The sequence below is a fragment of the Poromitra crassiceps genome (genome assembly GCF_964638095.1).
Source record: "Poromitra crassiceps genome assembly, chromosome: 6".
Classification (NCBI taxonomy): Eukaryota; Metazoa; Chordata; class Actinopteri; order Beryciformes; family Melamphaidae; genus Poromitra; species Poromitra crassiceps.
In genome coordinates this window covers 35,219,222-35,233,830 of record NC_139627.1, presented here as the reverse complement: position 1 = coordinate 35,233,830, position 14,609 = coordinate 35,219,222, and positions in this window count along the sequence as shown.

Sequence of the window (14,609 nt, the reverse complement as noted above, 5' to 3'; positions counted from 1 at the left end):
ATATGGCAGTTGACATATCGTTTATTTTGCTGCTTGTTCCATGGACTGTAATCGTAGACATAGTATTTGCCTCTGTTGTAATGGAGCATCTAGGATTATTGTGTTGTGTGGGCGCTTTCTTGGCAAGCTCTGCAACGTGTGTGCCATTGTGTCCTTCTCCAGTGTGCGTGCCCATGCCTCCCACCTCTCCCGGGTCATGACGGATGCTCTCCCATCTCCAGGGTCCAGGCAGCTGGGCGAGAGGGTAAACAAACACAACAAGCCACTGTTGTTGATCTATTCAGCCGGGCCATGGCGGGCCCCAGCCTTCAAGCCAGGCCGGGCCTCAGCCCCCCGCCCAGGCCCTGACGCACAAACATCAAAGTCCTATTTGCCTTTAAAAAAAAAGCCTCAATGGAAGTGCTTAAACTGACAATTTAGCTTTTTGTTTCAGCCTCCTTAGTAAAGCCACGCAGCGCTCTCTGTCTGTGTCAGCTGTGAGCCTGTGTTGTCGGTGTGGATGGCGTGTGGCGTCAGACACACTCAGACCCGCACGGCACAACAGTTGGCACTACAGTGTTCTTTACCTGCTCTCTCCTCGTGAAAAACACTTGAAACTTGGATGCTCTAATATCATTTTCATTTCAGCACTATGGGAAGATAAATATTGTTTCTGGCTTATGTTCACCTGTACTCCGAGTGTTATCAGCCTATATAGCAACATCTCCCATGACTATTTCTGCTTACGCAGCTGTCAGTGATAAATGGTAGCGTTTGAAAAATGAACACCGACACCAGGGCAACACATCAGTGGAGTAGTTTGCAGTGCGGTGTGGAGTGCTTGTGCGTGTCTTGACTTTTGGAGACAGTAAAGTGGGTGTGATGGTAGAGTGCGACAGATTAGTGGCCATGTTGCTCCAGCAGACTAGGAACCAAGGCTTTGTCTCTCTCTGACTGCGGATGGGAGGATAATTAGGGGGGTGTTGAATGGTTAATAGTGCCATTGGTGACCATGGTAATGAAAGGCACTACACCTCCCCAACCCCACCCCATCCACCTCTCTCTCCCTCTCTCTCTCTCTCTCTCTCTCATACTGTATGATCTATTGTGTCTGGGGCAGGACTGTGGTCTGTGCCAGGCCAAGCCAGACAAAAAGATCGAACCCACCCCTGCACCCAGCCAAAGCCTCCAACAGTAAGCTGTCTCCTTGGCATTCGGCCACATACCTCCCTCACCCCTGCTTCACTTTTCTGTCATCAATTCACATTCAGCTTGTTTGTTTGTTTTCACCCAATCCCACATACTATTTTACACTGAGGTTGGTGGAGAGAGGGCTATTTTGTCTGACATTAATTAAACCCTCAAGCAGTTTTGGGTGGAGCCACTTGGTAGTGTTCCCCAGCTCTGCATGTAACGTCTTTTCAACAGGCATGGATGACTTGAACTACAACCATGATTGGTCTAACATTTTTTGCTCATCAGTTAGGATCTTTGGACTTTAACTAGTAAAACTGAAATAAGGTATTGTTCTCTCTTAGCCATACAAGCATCTCATCTTTAGATGTTTGTATGGCTAAAATCTGGAAACCAGCTGTGAGATGTCTTGAAATTCTTTATCACAGTTGTGAGGATTATGAGCAAACTTTAAAATATTTACTGTGGCTCTTTTACTTTCATTCATTTAACATTTTGCTGGTTAGAGGTGCTGACCCATGAACAATGCTGGTTGTTGGAGAACTCACTGAACAAACATTCACCTGAATATTGCGTGAAAAAACAAACACAAAATCAAATGCATTCTTTATTTGTTCAAACACAATATGGGCATCCAGGTAGTGCAGTGGTAGATCCCTGCCTACTGACTGACACAAGGGTTGAGTCCCTACAGGCATCCATACAGGCACAATTGGCCATGTCTGCGGGTGGGAACCGGATTAAGGGTATGTGTCCTGGTCGCTGCGCTAGCGCCTCCTCTGGTTGATCGGGGCACCGGGGCACGCACTACGTCCTGCTGGTGAAACTCCTCACTGTCAGGTGAAAAGAAGCAGCTGGCGACTGCATGTGTATCGGAGGAAGCATACTAGTCTACAACTCTCCCCAAATCAGCAGAGGGGGTGGAGCAATGACCAGGATAGCAGGGGTAATTGGCCAATTGGGAGAGAGAGAGAGAAATAAAAATATCTATGAGTCAAAGCTATATTTAGGGATTCAATAATCTCTTCATCGAAGAGTTTAATTTGATGCATGATAATGACATACAATAAATACTGGGTTACTGGGTTTGTGGTGATATATTTATATTCCTTCCAATATAAAGGATTGAAATGTATGAGAACAATGGCTTTACACTTTGGCATGAAAATGTGAGATTTAAAATGTTCTTCACAGTTGTTGAATAAGACTGACACCGGTGCATATATACAGTAACCCATACAGATTCTTTCTTTGTCCTTTTCTTTCTTTGTCTCAATGTATAGTGCTTTATTAGACTATCAAAAGCTACAAAAAGTAAATCTTAGGTATCAGGTCCAGACTCAGACCTTTAAATCCGCCCACTCCACCAAGTTGACAATTCAGTCAGATGCAGGCTAAGATAGTGGAGCAGCAGCAGGTGACACTGGTGATTCTGCACTATAAGGAGAAGCACTGACTGGACACGTTGACTTATCCAACCTGCTAACAACAGGTGTCCCAACAAAGCAGGCAGGAAGGAAGATTTCCAAGCAGAGTAGGCAGAGGCATATGGCATCATGCAGGACAAATCAAACAGCTGCAACTCTTCTGAGGTGATGAAATAATTAATTTAATGGTTTAAAAAATGTAACTAAAAACGTCCGAGTTGCTCCACTTGCTTGCAGGTGTATTTTGTCAAATTTCTTATTTTTTTCCATATAAGGACAATTCCATCCAATATTTCACCTCTTATTTTATATTTCCACTACTGTAATAGCCACTTTAGTTACCCCCTCCCTCTAGTCGTCACATAATAACCCACATTTTCGCTGCACCCCGACGATTCCAGTAGGCTAATATCTGGCAATAAAAAAGTAACAGATTTGAGTGACATCTCTGTAGATCAGAGGAATGCATCTTTGTCTGCCTCCGCTGTGTAATTCTACATGACATTTCTATTATGTGTGGAACTGATATAATCTTTTCAGTCCGCTCGGCAGATTTATTTAAATACATCTCTCCGGTATTCCCTGAGAGAGTGAATTACAATTAACACGATTATAACCTCACAAAATTGTGACGGGAATCAATTAGGCTGCGAGCAGTATTTCATAGCCCCGTAATGTGCTGGTCGAGATTGCTTTCATAAATTATGAGGTACAACGCAGGCGGAGAAAATGCATGTATGCAAAACACTGTCAGAGGAAAATTAAAACGAAATGTTTTACATATTTTTCCATTAATCTAAATGGGACCCGTGTGGCAAAGATGGTTTTATTCTCCTAATTCCCCGCCCGGGGATGCTCAAATAATGACTTCATTGTTTTAATAGACTGCTAATGACAATATATGACAAACTAATTTCAACAAAAGATTATTCCAAAGCAATAAAAGCCCTCGTTATTGTAGCTACAGCACAGTTTGAAAAGAAAATTGTTAAGCTATTTGCAAAAATGGCTTAAAAAATAATGTGTATATGAGTTGATCAAGAAATAGCATTTAGGATCATCATTAGTCATTTCAATATTTTAGGGATAGCCTATAGTGTAAATTTAAAGGGATAAGGATTTTCATTTAATATTTCAAATGGGTTTCTGAGAAAATTTCAATGTGTCACAACATTATTACAACTCATATTACCATGATGCAGTCTTTAATTTCCATAGGTATCGTTGCCTTGAGGCAAGCAACACATTTCCCCCTGATCAATTATTGCATTCAAAATAAATGCTCTCAACTAAAAATAAATGGATTCGTTTTACTTTCCCTTAATTCCTCCATGAGATAAAGACTGCTTTAGAACTGCTTTACAACATTTTAAAACGAAATTATTCAATTGCAAAGTAACTGCAAAGTAATTGACGTGCCAATATGCACGTTTTGTTTAAATACAATTCTTGAATTAAATGTTTTTTATTAATTTTACAACATGGGGTTTGTGGTAAAGGAAAAAAATCCCGTTTATGTTTATTTGCCCAAAATGACTAAATTTTTCAATCAAATGGGATGGTGGCAGAATTATAATTAATCTGCATGTTATTCTTCTGACCGCAAATGTGAGGATGAGTTTGTACTGCAAAGCAATGGGCCATGGTCGGATATGTCCAGCATCCCTTTCAGTTAATTTGCATGATATGAAATTCGCTGCTGTATGCTGGATGAGTGATCTGGCACATGTGGACCATTACTAACTTCATTTGAGGAGAGCTTTTGTCTGAGTGTCGTCTGTCTGTCTGCCTGTCTGTCTGTCTGTCTGCCTGCCTGCCTGTCTGTCTGTCTGTCTGTCTGTCTGTCTGTCTGCCTGCCTGCCTGCCTGTCTGCCTGCCTGTCTGTCTGTGACTGTCTGACTGGCGCAAGGGCAGAGGCCCACATCAGACTCAGTTTAGACACCTTTTATGGGGGAATACAGTTTACACATTTTTAGGCTGATACATTATTAAGTAAATTAGTAGCCTAAGCCTATATAAGAATGGGCGATACATATTTAAACAACACAAATTAATGATTAAATTAAATTAATTATTGTGTTCATGGTGGATGTTTGCCGTGTCTACAGATTCTACCTTTTTATTCACCTATAGGTCTGCATCATTGGGCAGGGATAAGCTAAACTGCTGTAGCTACCTATAATGCCATGTTATTCGAGGAGAGACGGAGGATCCTTCTCTATATCCTAGTCCAGGGCCTGGTTTTAGGCCCAACTCTCGGTCAGGTTTCCTGCTGAGTTTAGCTCTGGTCCGTTTCCATCGCTGAAATTATTTTTCACTGCGACTTGTGCAGACCTGGATGTGACGAAGAAGATGGGTTAAAGATATGACGTCATTAAAAACAACAGCCGCCCGTAAGCCTTCAACGAAAATCGAATATTTTTCAGAATCCCCAAGATTATCCTCATGCAGGCCACTGGTTTTATAACAGCCTGAAAATATGGGAAACTTAATTCTAATTAAGAAATTTTGGTGCAGTGATTTTAGGCTTTACCTTCATCTGCCTCCATCCTCTCGGTCGGACATACTCCCCCCTGACTCCCTTCTCTTTAACGGGGCCAGATCAAAGGCTGACCAGCCCCGGCGGAGACCACTAAAACCCGGCCGCTTTGTCTGCTGTTGCCAGGAGGCTGGTAAAGTGAAGGGAGGGTCTGGGGGGGGGGGGGGGGGGCATGGCATGGTAATGAGACTCGTTATAAGTGAAAAGTCTCTCCAACTTTTTTCGTTTTTTACCTTAGTGTCATTGGTTGTCACATCTGACTCCTTCAAGTTTGCTCTGTCTGACTACTTCACTGCAGCAGAAGTGACTTACCCTAATTGCTAACTCACATAGCTGCAGCAGATGAGCTATAGGCCTATTTATATTTATATAGACATGTGCAAATTAGCATGTAGGCTATCCCATGCTATTGCCAGTATAGGCCTACTGTATGTATTTGCTTCTGACTCAATCAGAAGGAGGTAACTTCTCCAAACACAACCATTCCTCTTATTGTAATAATAACCACCCGTGATAGTGCAGATAGGGCGCGAGCAGCGGCAGCTTGTTGTTTGTTGTTTGTTGTCCCTGCATGCTGCTGCAGCGCCACATGAACGCGCCAGACAAGACAGACCAATAGAAAGTTTATTCAACGGTCACAGACAGTTTTAGGGAAGGAGAAAAAGCAACGGCACCTCATAAAATTAATAGGTCTGTAAAAGCATACAGAATGGCTGCATTAATTAATTGAGCAATATATAGAGTTTCTGAAGTAACTCAATGAATAATAAAATAGGGTGAATTTCTATCCATTTCCATAAGCTATTCGGCAAATCTTAGACATATCAGAAGACATGCAGGCAGATATCCCCCATTGTGGCCTAAGATAAAATAGATATTTATTTGATATTTAGCTATGTAAAACCTGAGTCAGTACATGCGCACTTCTGCCGCAGTCGGCAATCAAAATCATGCCCTCTGACACGTCCCGGCTGGGCATATAGCCTGGATGTTTTTCCCCCCGCCTGGTCATCGGTGTGTTCTGATCTTTACACGCTTTAAAGACTGATCAGCTGCTGAGGCTTACATGCTTTCTGTCTGTCCTTTGTGTCAGAGCACTCTGTGTCAGAGGATGTTCCTGAACAAAATGCTGCGATACACCAGAGTGATTTGGGGGCATCACTGTCATACACGATCCCCCATCTCTCTGCACCCTGACATTCGACCCCCGAACCGCCCCCTCCCTCTCCCTCTCGCCCCTTCTCCCTCCATCTCCCTCTCTCTCCCTCCCCCGCTCTCTCCCCCCTTACCCCTCCATCTCCCTCTCTCTCCCTCCCCCTCCCCCTCTCCCCCCCCCCTCTCCCTCTCTCTCCTTGCCTTTGAGCAGGTGGAGGCCGGGCACCTGCACGCTCAGCTGCGCGCACCTTGTTATTGCTGCCGCTGCTTGACGCACAGACAGCGCCCCCCCTCACACACGCACAACATTCTCCTTTCCAGTGCCAAAACTTCTCAGTGTCTGTCATTTCCACTTTCTGAGTTACTCGGGCTCTTTAGCGTGTAAGAGGCGTGCAGTGTGTGGCTGGCTATGCTGTCTGCAAATAATTTGGGCTTGGGCCACTTTGCTGCCTTTCTAATGTGCTAAATACAAATAGCAACACAAGACAAGCGACGCTAAATGTTTTTGTTGAGAAAACATAGGCGATGGGAAAGCATTGACTTATACATTAAAATACCCAATTTAACTTGTTTGATAGCCCAGCTAGTGGATTTATGCCAGCCTGAAAAAAACGTTAAATTGATTCAGCACGACTGACAAACTGACTATAATTTCTTTTTTCTTTTTCTTTTTGTGTTTGAACCCCTCCCTGTTGTCCCACTTGGCTGTCTATCACTTGTTTGTCATGCTCCAGACTTGGCCTTCAATATGACACCATCTAATCCAATTAAACACGATAACCCTGCACTCACGTATATTATTCTGTTCTTTTCTCCCTCGAGTTGCTGACAAGCACACATGGTTTTGTGTGAAAGAGAGAGAGTCAAGAGCCCTCCCCTAATCCCGGGCAGACTACAAGTGATTGAAAAGTGAAAGAATCCCCTCATTATGGAAGTCCTTGAGATAGATGCTGCTTTATGGCCGCCCATGCTATGGCTTTTCGTTCAGCAAGTCCATCAATTACTGACAGTGATCAGTTAGTTTTTTATGCAAAACAAAACAAAACAAAATTGCATTTATCATCTTATTAAAATGGACCAAAGTTAATCCAAGGAGCCCGCAAGTGCATTATAGGCAAAATAAAGTAGGCTATAATTAGTCCAAAAACAAGCAACAATTACATCTCATAATTTTATATCTGTTATCATTTTTCATGTAGCCTATAGCGAAGTTTTAAATAGTTAAAAAAAATTCTCGATAATTGCTAAATTCTGATTTATTTTTTGGAGGGGAAATCCGCATGCTGCCATTAGTGCCGAGCCGGATCCGACATAACATATTGTAGGTGTTCCGAAATGACAGGTAATTGACATTAATCCGCTCTCTCTGAGACTCAGGGGGGATCTAAAGTAAATGGGGATACGGTTAATGAAGCACCACTTGCCCTTTGAATCTCGGTCACAGTATGCAGCGGGGAAGTTTGGAGGAACTTCATTCGTTTACTTGCATGCACCATCAATGTTGAAAAGCCTCGAGTAGAAAAAAACACTTTATTGGATTATTTATGTTTACTGTTTCTGCAACTACAAATAAATTGAAACTCTGGTGCAGATACGTGTTAAACGTCGCCTACTTTTTTTAGCTGATTTAGTTTATTGTGCTCCACTGGCACTCGTCTCGTTGCATTGTGCAATTGTCTAACTTTCTGACCATTATAATGTGCTTTACCGACACCTCTTTACTAATATATTCAGTTTTCCCGCAAACACAGGACTGTTATTATCCTTATTATAATTCATATTAGCAGTCTTCCCTATAGGAGCTGTGACAGGCAGACAGAGGCCAGGTGGGAGAGGGAGACTTTCCGCGCAAGGAGTCGCGCCTCTCCTCTCCATGCGCACGCCGCTCGGTGCTCCAGGGGCCTGCGTAATGAGGGCACCTATGGGGCCCTCCTGGATGGAGAGGTGTCCTAACCTCGCCACGGCCAGTCAGAAATGAAGCGCCGGCACCCCCCCCCCCCCTCTCTCTCTCTCCCCCGGGCAGCGCTGCCACAGCCCCCTTCACCGAGAGTTCATATTCTGCGCACAACTTTTTGACAGCGATAATGATGCGCATGGACCATGGTGATGCCGGAAATCTAAGGAGGAGGGGGGGGGGGGGGCGCTAGTTACTATAGGGAAATGAAGAAGTTTCCACCCATGTACAGGGGAGGAGGCCTTGCAAACCAATTCACTATATTATCATTTATTATGATGCTGAATTCAGCCTATTCTGAAGCGTCCCACTGAAGTGATGCAAATATAGGCCTATATAAATTGTCTGCTCTACTAATAAAAAGTACATCGACTTATAGAAGGAAAAGTAGTCTAAGGTCTTGGATCAACTTTAGAACATGAGTCATGTTAAGTTGGGATGATAAACAGGTAATCTTCATTAGTTGATGCCACTTTAGATTTATAATGAATAGACATCATAAGCAATATATATAGGCTAATGCTTCATTTTTTAGATTTAGATTTAGATCTCTCTATTATCTTATATTTTCCCACAAACTATCAGTCATGTTAATAAAATATTGTCTCTCTAGGTTTAGTGTCATTAAGATGGATTGGCTGTGATAGTTTGTGAGATATACTGTCATTTACCATGGCAAGTGTCAGTGAAGGGCCAAAAGGTGCCCATCCCCAACGGAGCTGGCCTAATTATACAATTAGTCTTGTGATTGGGACAGTCCAGAGCTAAGTGTCCTATGGGACAACCAGACACATTATGCCTGTCAAGTATCTTCACAACAAGTAAGAGAGCTCGTCCTTAAGTGAGCTGCTCATGTCCTTAGAAGAGGTAGAGGGTTGTGACTCCTTTCATTCAATGTGTATGGTTGCCATTTCTATTTCTTAATGCAGTTTCTTATTACAGGTCGACATTGAACACTAGTGAGACCCAAGCATCTTGTCTGCAGTAGACCAGGAGGGCAGTAGGGTATAGGTGAAGAGCGGAGAGGATGAAGAACTCGGTGAGTGCTGTTTATTGGACCCCATTAATAACATAGGTCATCTTGCTATTCAATCAGTTGTCTTAAGCCTCATCTGGGGCCTCCATAGACCCAAACCACATCTCTTTGAAGCCATCGGTCAGTTGGAGACCCCATATCTCAACCGTATTGCCTATCCAGCCATATTTCCTTTCTGGCTTATCCCTGGTCAGTTGGTAACATCAAGACACCATCTTTTCTTCTGCCCACCAGAGCCATATCTGTTATTGCCAATCCCAAGTCTGTTAAAGAGAATGGGTGTGGGGCTTGTGATGTTTCAGAGCCCACAGACACCTCCACCATGTCAGAGGGAGGTCTTGGCTCTGCATGGTTGGGGAGGCAGCGGTGCCTCCACACTGGATACTTTACTGCCAGTGCACTGGCTTATCACATTGGATTAGCTCTCCTGCAGGGAGACTGGAACGCTGAGGATGTTTGGTAAACCAACTTTACCAACTTGCTCACCATGAACAATATGACTCTGTAACATGAAGACAGCCAGACGCTATGCAGAGTATAGGCAACGAGTCAAACTCTTAACTGTCACACGCCATAGCTGTTGGTTCCTCCTATCTTTTTCTGTGAGGAAAGTGTGTCTTGAGTCCTTACCTGACCATGCACCCCTCTCCCTCTCCTCTTTTGTCTTTGGGATGCGCCCTCCTCTCTCCCCACCCCTCTCCCCAACTGTGACAGAAATATTTCTCCCACTCTGAATGCTGACCTTTTCTGCAATAAAACGTGGTGCATCAGGCCAGACCCTCTGATGTTGCAGGTTCCACACCTAATCTAGAAGATACCCATCTTTGCCCACAATGGAGGCAGTGATGGTATAAGGAGAAAAGAAAAGGAATGAGTAAAAATGGGGGTATAAAATGGTGGACCGGTACATGAAATAATTTTGACTCATCAGTGATACCCAACCTACAGGCTCTAGAGCCACATGTGGCTCCTTTATGGGTAGTTGTGGCTCTTTTAAGTCCTACTTGAAATAAATAAATAAATAAATAAATAATAAATAAAGGGAGAAAAGGGAGTTGGGGGGGGGGGGGTTGTGGGTATATATTGCATATATTTTTTTGTCAATGTGGCTCATGAGTAAGGCAAAGGTTGAGTACCACTGCTCTTAAGTTTCAGATCACTTGGATTGGTGGGGTTGTGATGATGAACACAGTCCTTTTAAAATGTTGATAAATCAATTAAGTTTTAAATGTTTTTGCCCCATCATTTAGCAGATAGCTTCATTAAGTCTTGCATAATAACATTTGAAAAGCACCTGTGGATTATGAGGAAAATGTGTTGCATGTGAAATACATTTGATCATTTGATATCTCATATATACTGCTCTGCTCATGCAACCCCAGATAAAATAACATACATCCTAAATTCCTGTTTTTAAATACCTGCTAGACGTTTAGATGCATAGTGTTCTTAAGTCTGCTGCAGAAATGAAGCCTTTTTTCTATTGATTCTGACTATAGCTTCTAATCATCCATGCATGGTACAAATCTAAATATCCAGCCCTAAAAGGTCCATCTGGTTCCCTTTGGTAGAGCATAGTTCACCACTTCCCTCCACCTGGTCAGCCACTTTCCAAGTACGTTGAAGCCTACATCCTGCATTTAGAGGCTTTTAGGAAAGCCCTGTCATTCAATAAGAGACTACTGGGGCAGCGTGCTTACGCTTATGCACTTTAGTTTCTACCTTCTGGCCGGTGGGCTGCACGAGGGCCAGGTAGGGCCTGGCTCATGTGGTTGTCCGTGGACGACCTTGCTCTCCTCACCTACAGCCTTGGAGTGGCTCCCAGTCCTGGGATGGGGCTTTGGACCGGCACCAAGTCTCTACCCCCACAGATGTTACTGAGCCGCCAGATATTATGTCAGTTCTCTGAGAGAGAGACAGGCAGCATCATAGTGATGTATCTTGCTCCTGTGTGCAGTGGATGGATGTAAGCCATGGTCCATGTGACAACATGGAAAATCAATGAGGTCCCCTTGATCCAAAAACCTTAATTTTAAATCATGCTTCTCTTGCACTAAGGCTGAGAGATGTCCAATGTATCACTAAAATAGTCAAATGAACTCATAATGGCTGATCATCACAATGCCAACCAAAATAAAATAGTTTAATAATGAACAAAATAACACTTTTCACTTTAAACATATATGCCAAAAATAAATTAAAGTTACATTATTTTTTGCAATGCATGTAATTTTCACATAAAACAATATATAATCAATTATGCAAATATATGCCCATGTGCAAATATGTACACTCATTGTATGTGCATTAGACAAGTTTAGTATGAGAGGCCTAGCCTGTTGGCACCTGTTAATGCTTCCTAGTTGCCTTACTGACATTTTGTTTCAAATAAAAAATAATTTGTCCTTACATATTAAAAACGAATTATGAAAGGATGGAAAATCTATGTAGAGCTTATTATTGTTGTTGTTGTTGTTGTTGTTGTCGTCGTCATATTATTATTATCAGAATCAGCATCATTATTATGCCTTGTATGCTTCGAGTTTTCCTTCAAGTTGGTATACATTTTATGCCATTACATTTCAATAAATAAATACTCTATTTTAAATGAGATAGGCCTATACTGCGAACTAGATAAAAGTTCAACTATTGTGAAGTCTGGCACTCTATCTCAAGACACCCAAGACCACACAGGCTCCTTAAAATGAACTATATGACTGAATAAAACAAAATTAATTGAATTAATTGAATTAGTCACATCTAAAGCAAATAATTCCTGGTTGCATCATAATGACAAGTCTGCATGCATTTCACAGATAATTACAAATAAATTATGATGCGCTCACAAGGTAATTGATTTAATGAAGTTCCTATGAAACTATTAAAACCGGGTACAGGTCAGTTGAGTGACCCCCCTGCGCGCCCATTGTCAGATGTTTAACTCCCGCACTCCTTTGGGAAAGACATCGGGGCTATAGGTAAAACCAACCACAGCTGCTGAAGTTGGGCTGGAGAGGAGCGACATTTCCCCTGCAGTCCAAATGTAAAACGGGGCAAAAGCTCGTCAGTGTTTCTCTCCAATCAACATCCACAAATTAGGGAAAGAAAATAAGAAAAAAAAAAACGTGAAAATATTAGCCAATGTTTTGAGCCGCTTCTAACTTGCGGTGGAATCGACTATGTCCCTGGCCTGCAGCCTGTCGTGCATATTATATATCATCGCCTATACTCACTGTTCGCAGAGCAGAATAAATCTGCGTTTGTCCGCTGGTTTCTCTTGAAAAAGCTCATGCTCCGAGGCAGTCATGGGCGTTGAGAGGCTCTGGCAGCTGACCGGGAGAAGGAGCTTGTGCAACAGCAACTGGAGTGTGTTGTTTTCTGACTTGTCCATGAAACTTAAGATAGTAGCCAGGTAGGGTGCTTGGAAAATGCTGGCAAAATGCCTAGATAGTGAATTTGTGCCCAGTTCTGCACTGGTTCGTCTGGCGCACTGTGAGAATAGAAGAATCTGAAAACCCAGAATGTGAGAAAGTTGGCTTTGCTTTTCATGGGGACATTGTTTTCCATACAGATGTGAGCTTTGATGTGCACAATTAGCCTCGGTGACACACTATTCAATTAGGTTAATATACGTCATTATGGCTATTTAAAAAAAAAAAATTGTCTGCTGGTTAAAACTGCAGTGGGAAACTTTTTAACAAGTCACGATTTGACTCCACAGCAGTTTGACAATAGCCTATCCATGGTACAGGCCAGTAACAAAATCTGAATATTTTCCAACCATCAGGTTTGATTAGCCTGCTGCGAATTATGATTAGGGAATGGCACCTCTGATACAAACTTTAACGTAATCGGCATGGGCAACATAAGCATGATTAGGCATATTAATTTTATATGCATGTGCAGTTTATTTTCCCTCAAACATGATTTGAGTGTTATGTTCGTCACATCTTGCATTCATTTTATGGAAGGGGTGTGATTAAGACAACAAATATTTTACAAGCACTTGAATGAATCGCAGGAGTTTAATAGTTTAACTAAACAAAATAAAAAAGTGTCCAAATATTCACACATCCACGTCTTCTTATTTCCAAGGCCTTCACCCCTTTAAATATTTCACAAGTTCAGTCTTTCGTCTTCTTTATCTAACTTGCTTTGGGGTTTTTCTTGTGTGGTTTGGTTTCTGTGAGTGCGAAAACGGGCCAAAGCTGTCACAAGGTGCTGCTGTTCTGCTGTGTTTGATTTCTGGGTGAGGGGGGCGGGGGTGAGGGGGGCTTCCCCATCCCCATGCACACCTGCTTCTCTGTCGACAAAAATAAGAGCATGAGAGCTGCATCCAATTTTCTTTATTTTCTTTTTCTTTTTTGTTAAGAATTACACTTTCCTATAATCCTTAAAGGTGAGCCGAGGGGAGGAGGACATCAGGAGGACAGGGTCGTTTTGGGCGCAGGTGCATTGGATCAAATAACCTGTATTTTTAACAGAACACTCTTAACTTTTGTGATCAAAGTGATCACCTCACAAACCATTGTATATGTGCATTGTGCTAACAGTATTCATCAGATGGATAATGCGTGTAAAGTCTGACAAGACGGCATTTGTTTTGGTCTACGGTCGTCTGAGAAATTATCATTGAGTGAGAAGGAGCGCCGTTTCTACTGCGCATTTTTGTTGTTGCTTTGTCCTCAAAGTGGCGTCTGCATGTCTGACTCGGCCAGTTACTGATTTGCAGGCAGTATATAAGGTGGCCCATGTAAGTGATTTCCACGGGCATCCCACTAAAGGAGAACAAATCGCTGACAAAGGAGTGCCTTTCCTATTCAGCAGCGTCGTTAGGACAACCTAAAAGTATTTCTCAGATAATAAGTTCTACTTCAAAGCGTTTCTCATTGAAGGGTGACTGCTTCACTCCTTTTATTAAGTCCCCCTCCTTTTCACGCTGAAGGAACTTTCTCTGGTTATTTTTCATCGTGTTTATTTTGCAACATTCACGGAGCACTTGTTTCGAAACAGCAGCTACAAGAGGCAGGCTACTCTTCAGTCTTCAGGCCCTCAGCGCTATAAAAGTCCCCGCACAAAACCAGATGGGACTCAAAGGCGCTCTTTTTGAATGAAACGTCAGTGTGTGGATACAGTGTTTTTAGTGTTTTTAGAAGCTATAGAGTGCTATAAAAGTGACAAAGACCCTTTATAATACAACTAAATAAGCAGTGGCTGACTCTTCTTGAAGTTTCCATACCATGCTGAATCTGATGATGTGCCTCTCACATGAAGTTGATATTTGAACTTTTAATCATAAAAGTGCAGATAAAGTGCGTCTTTTAA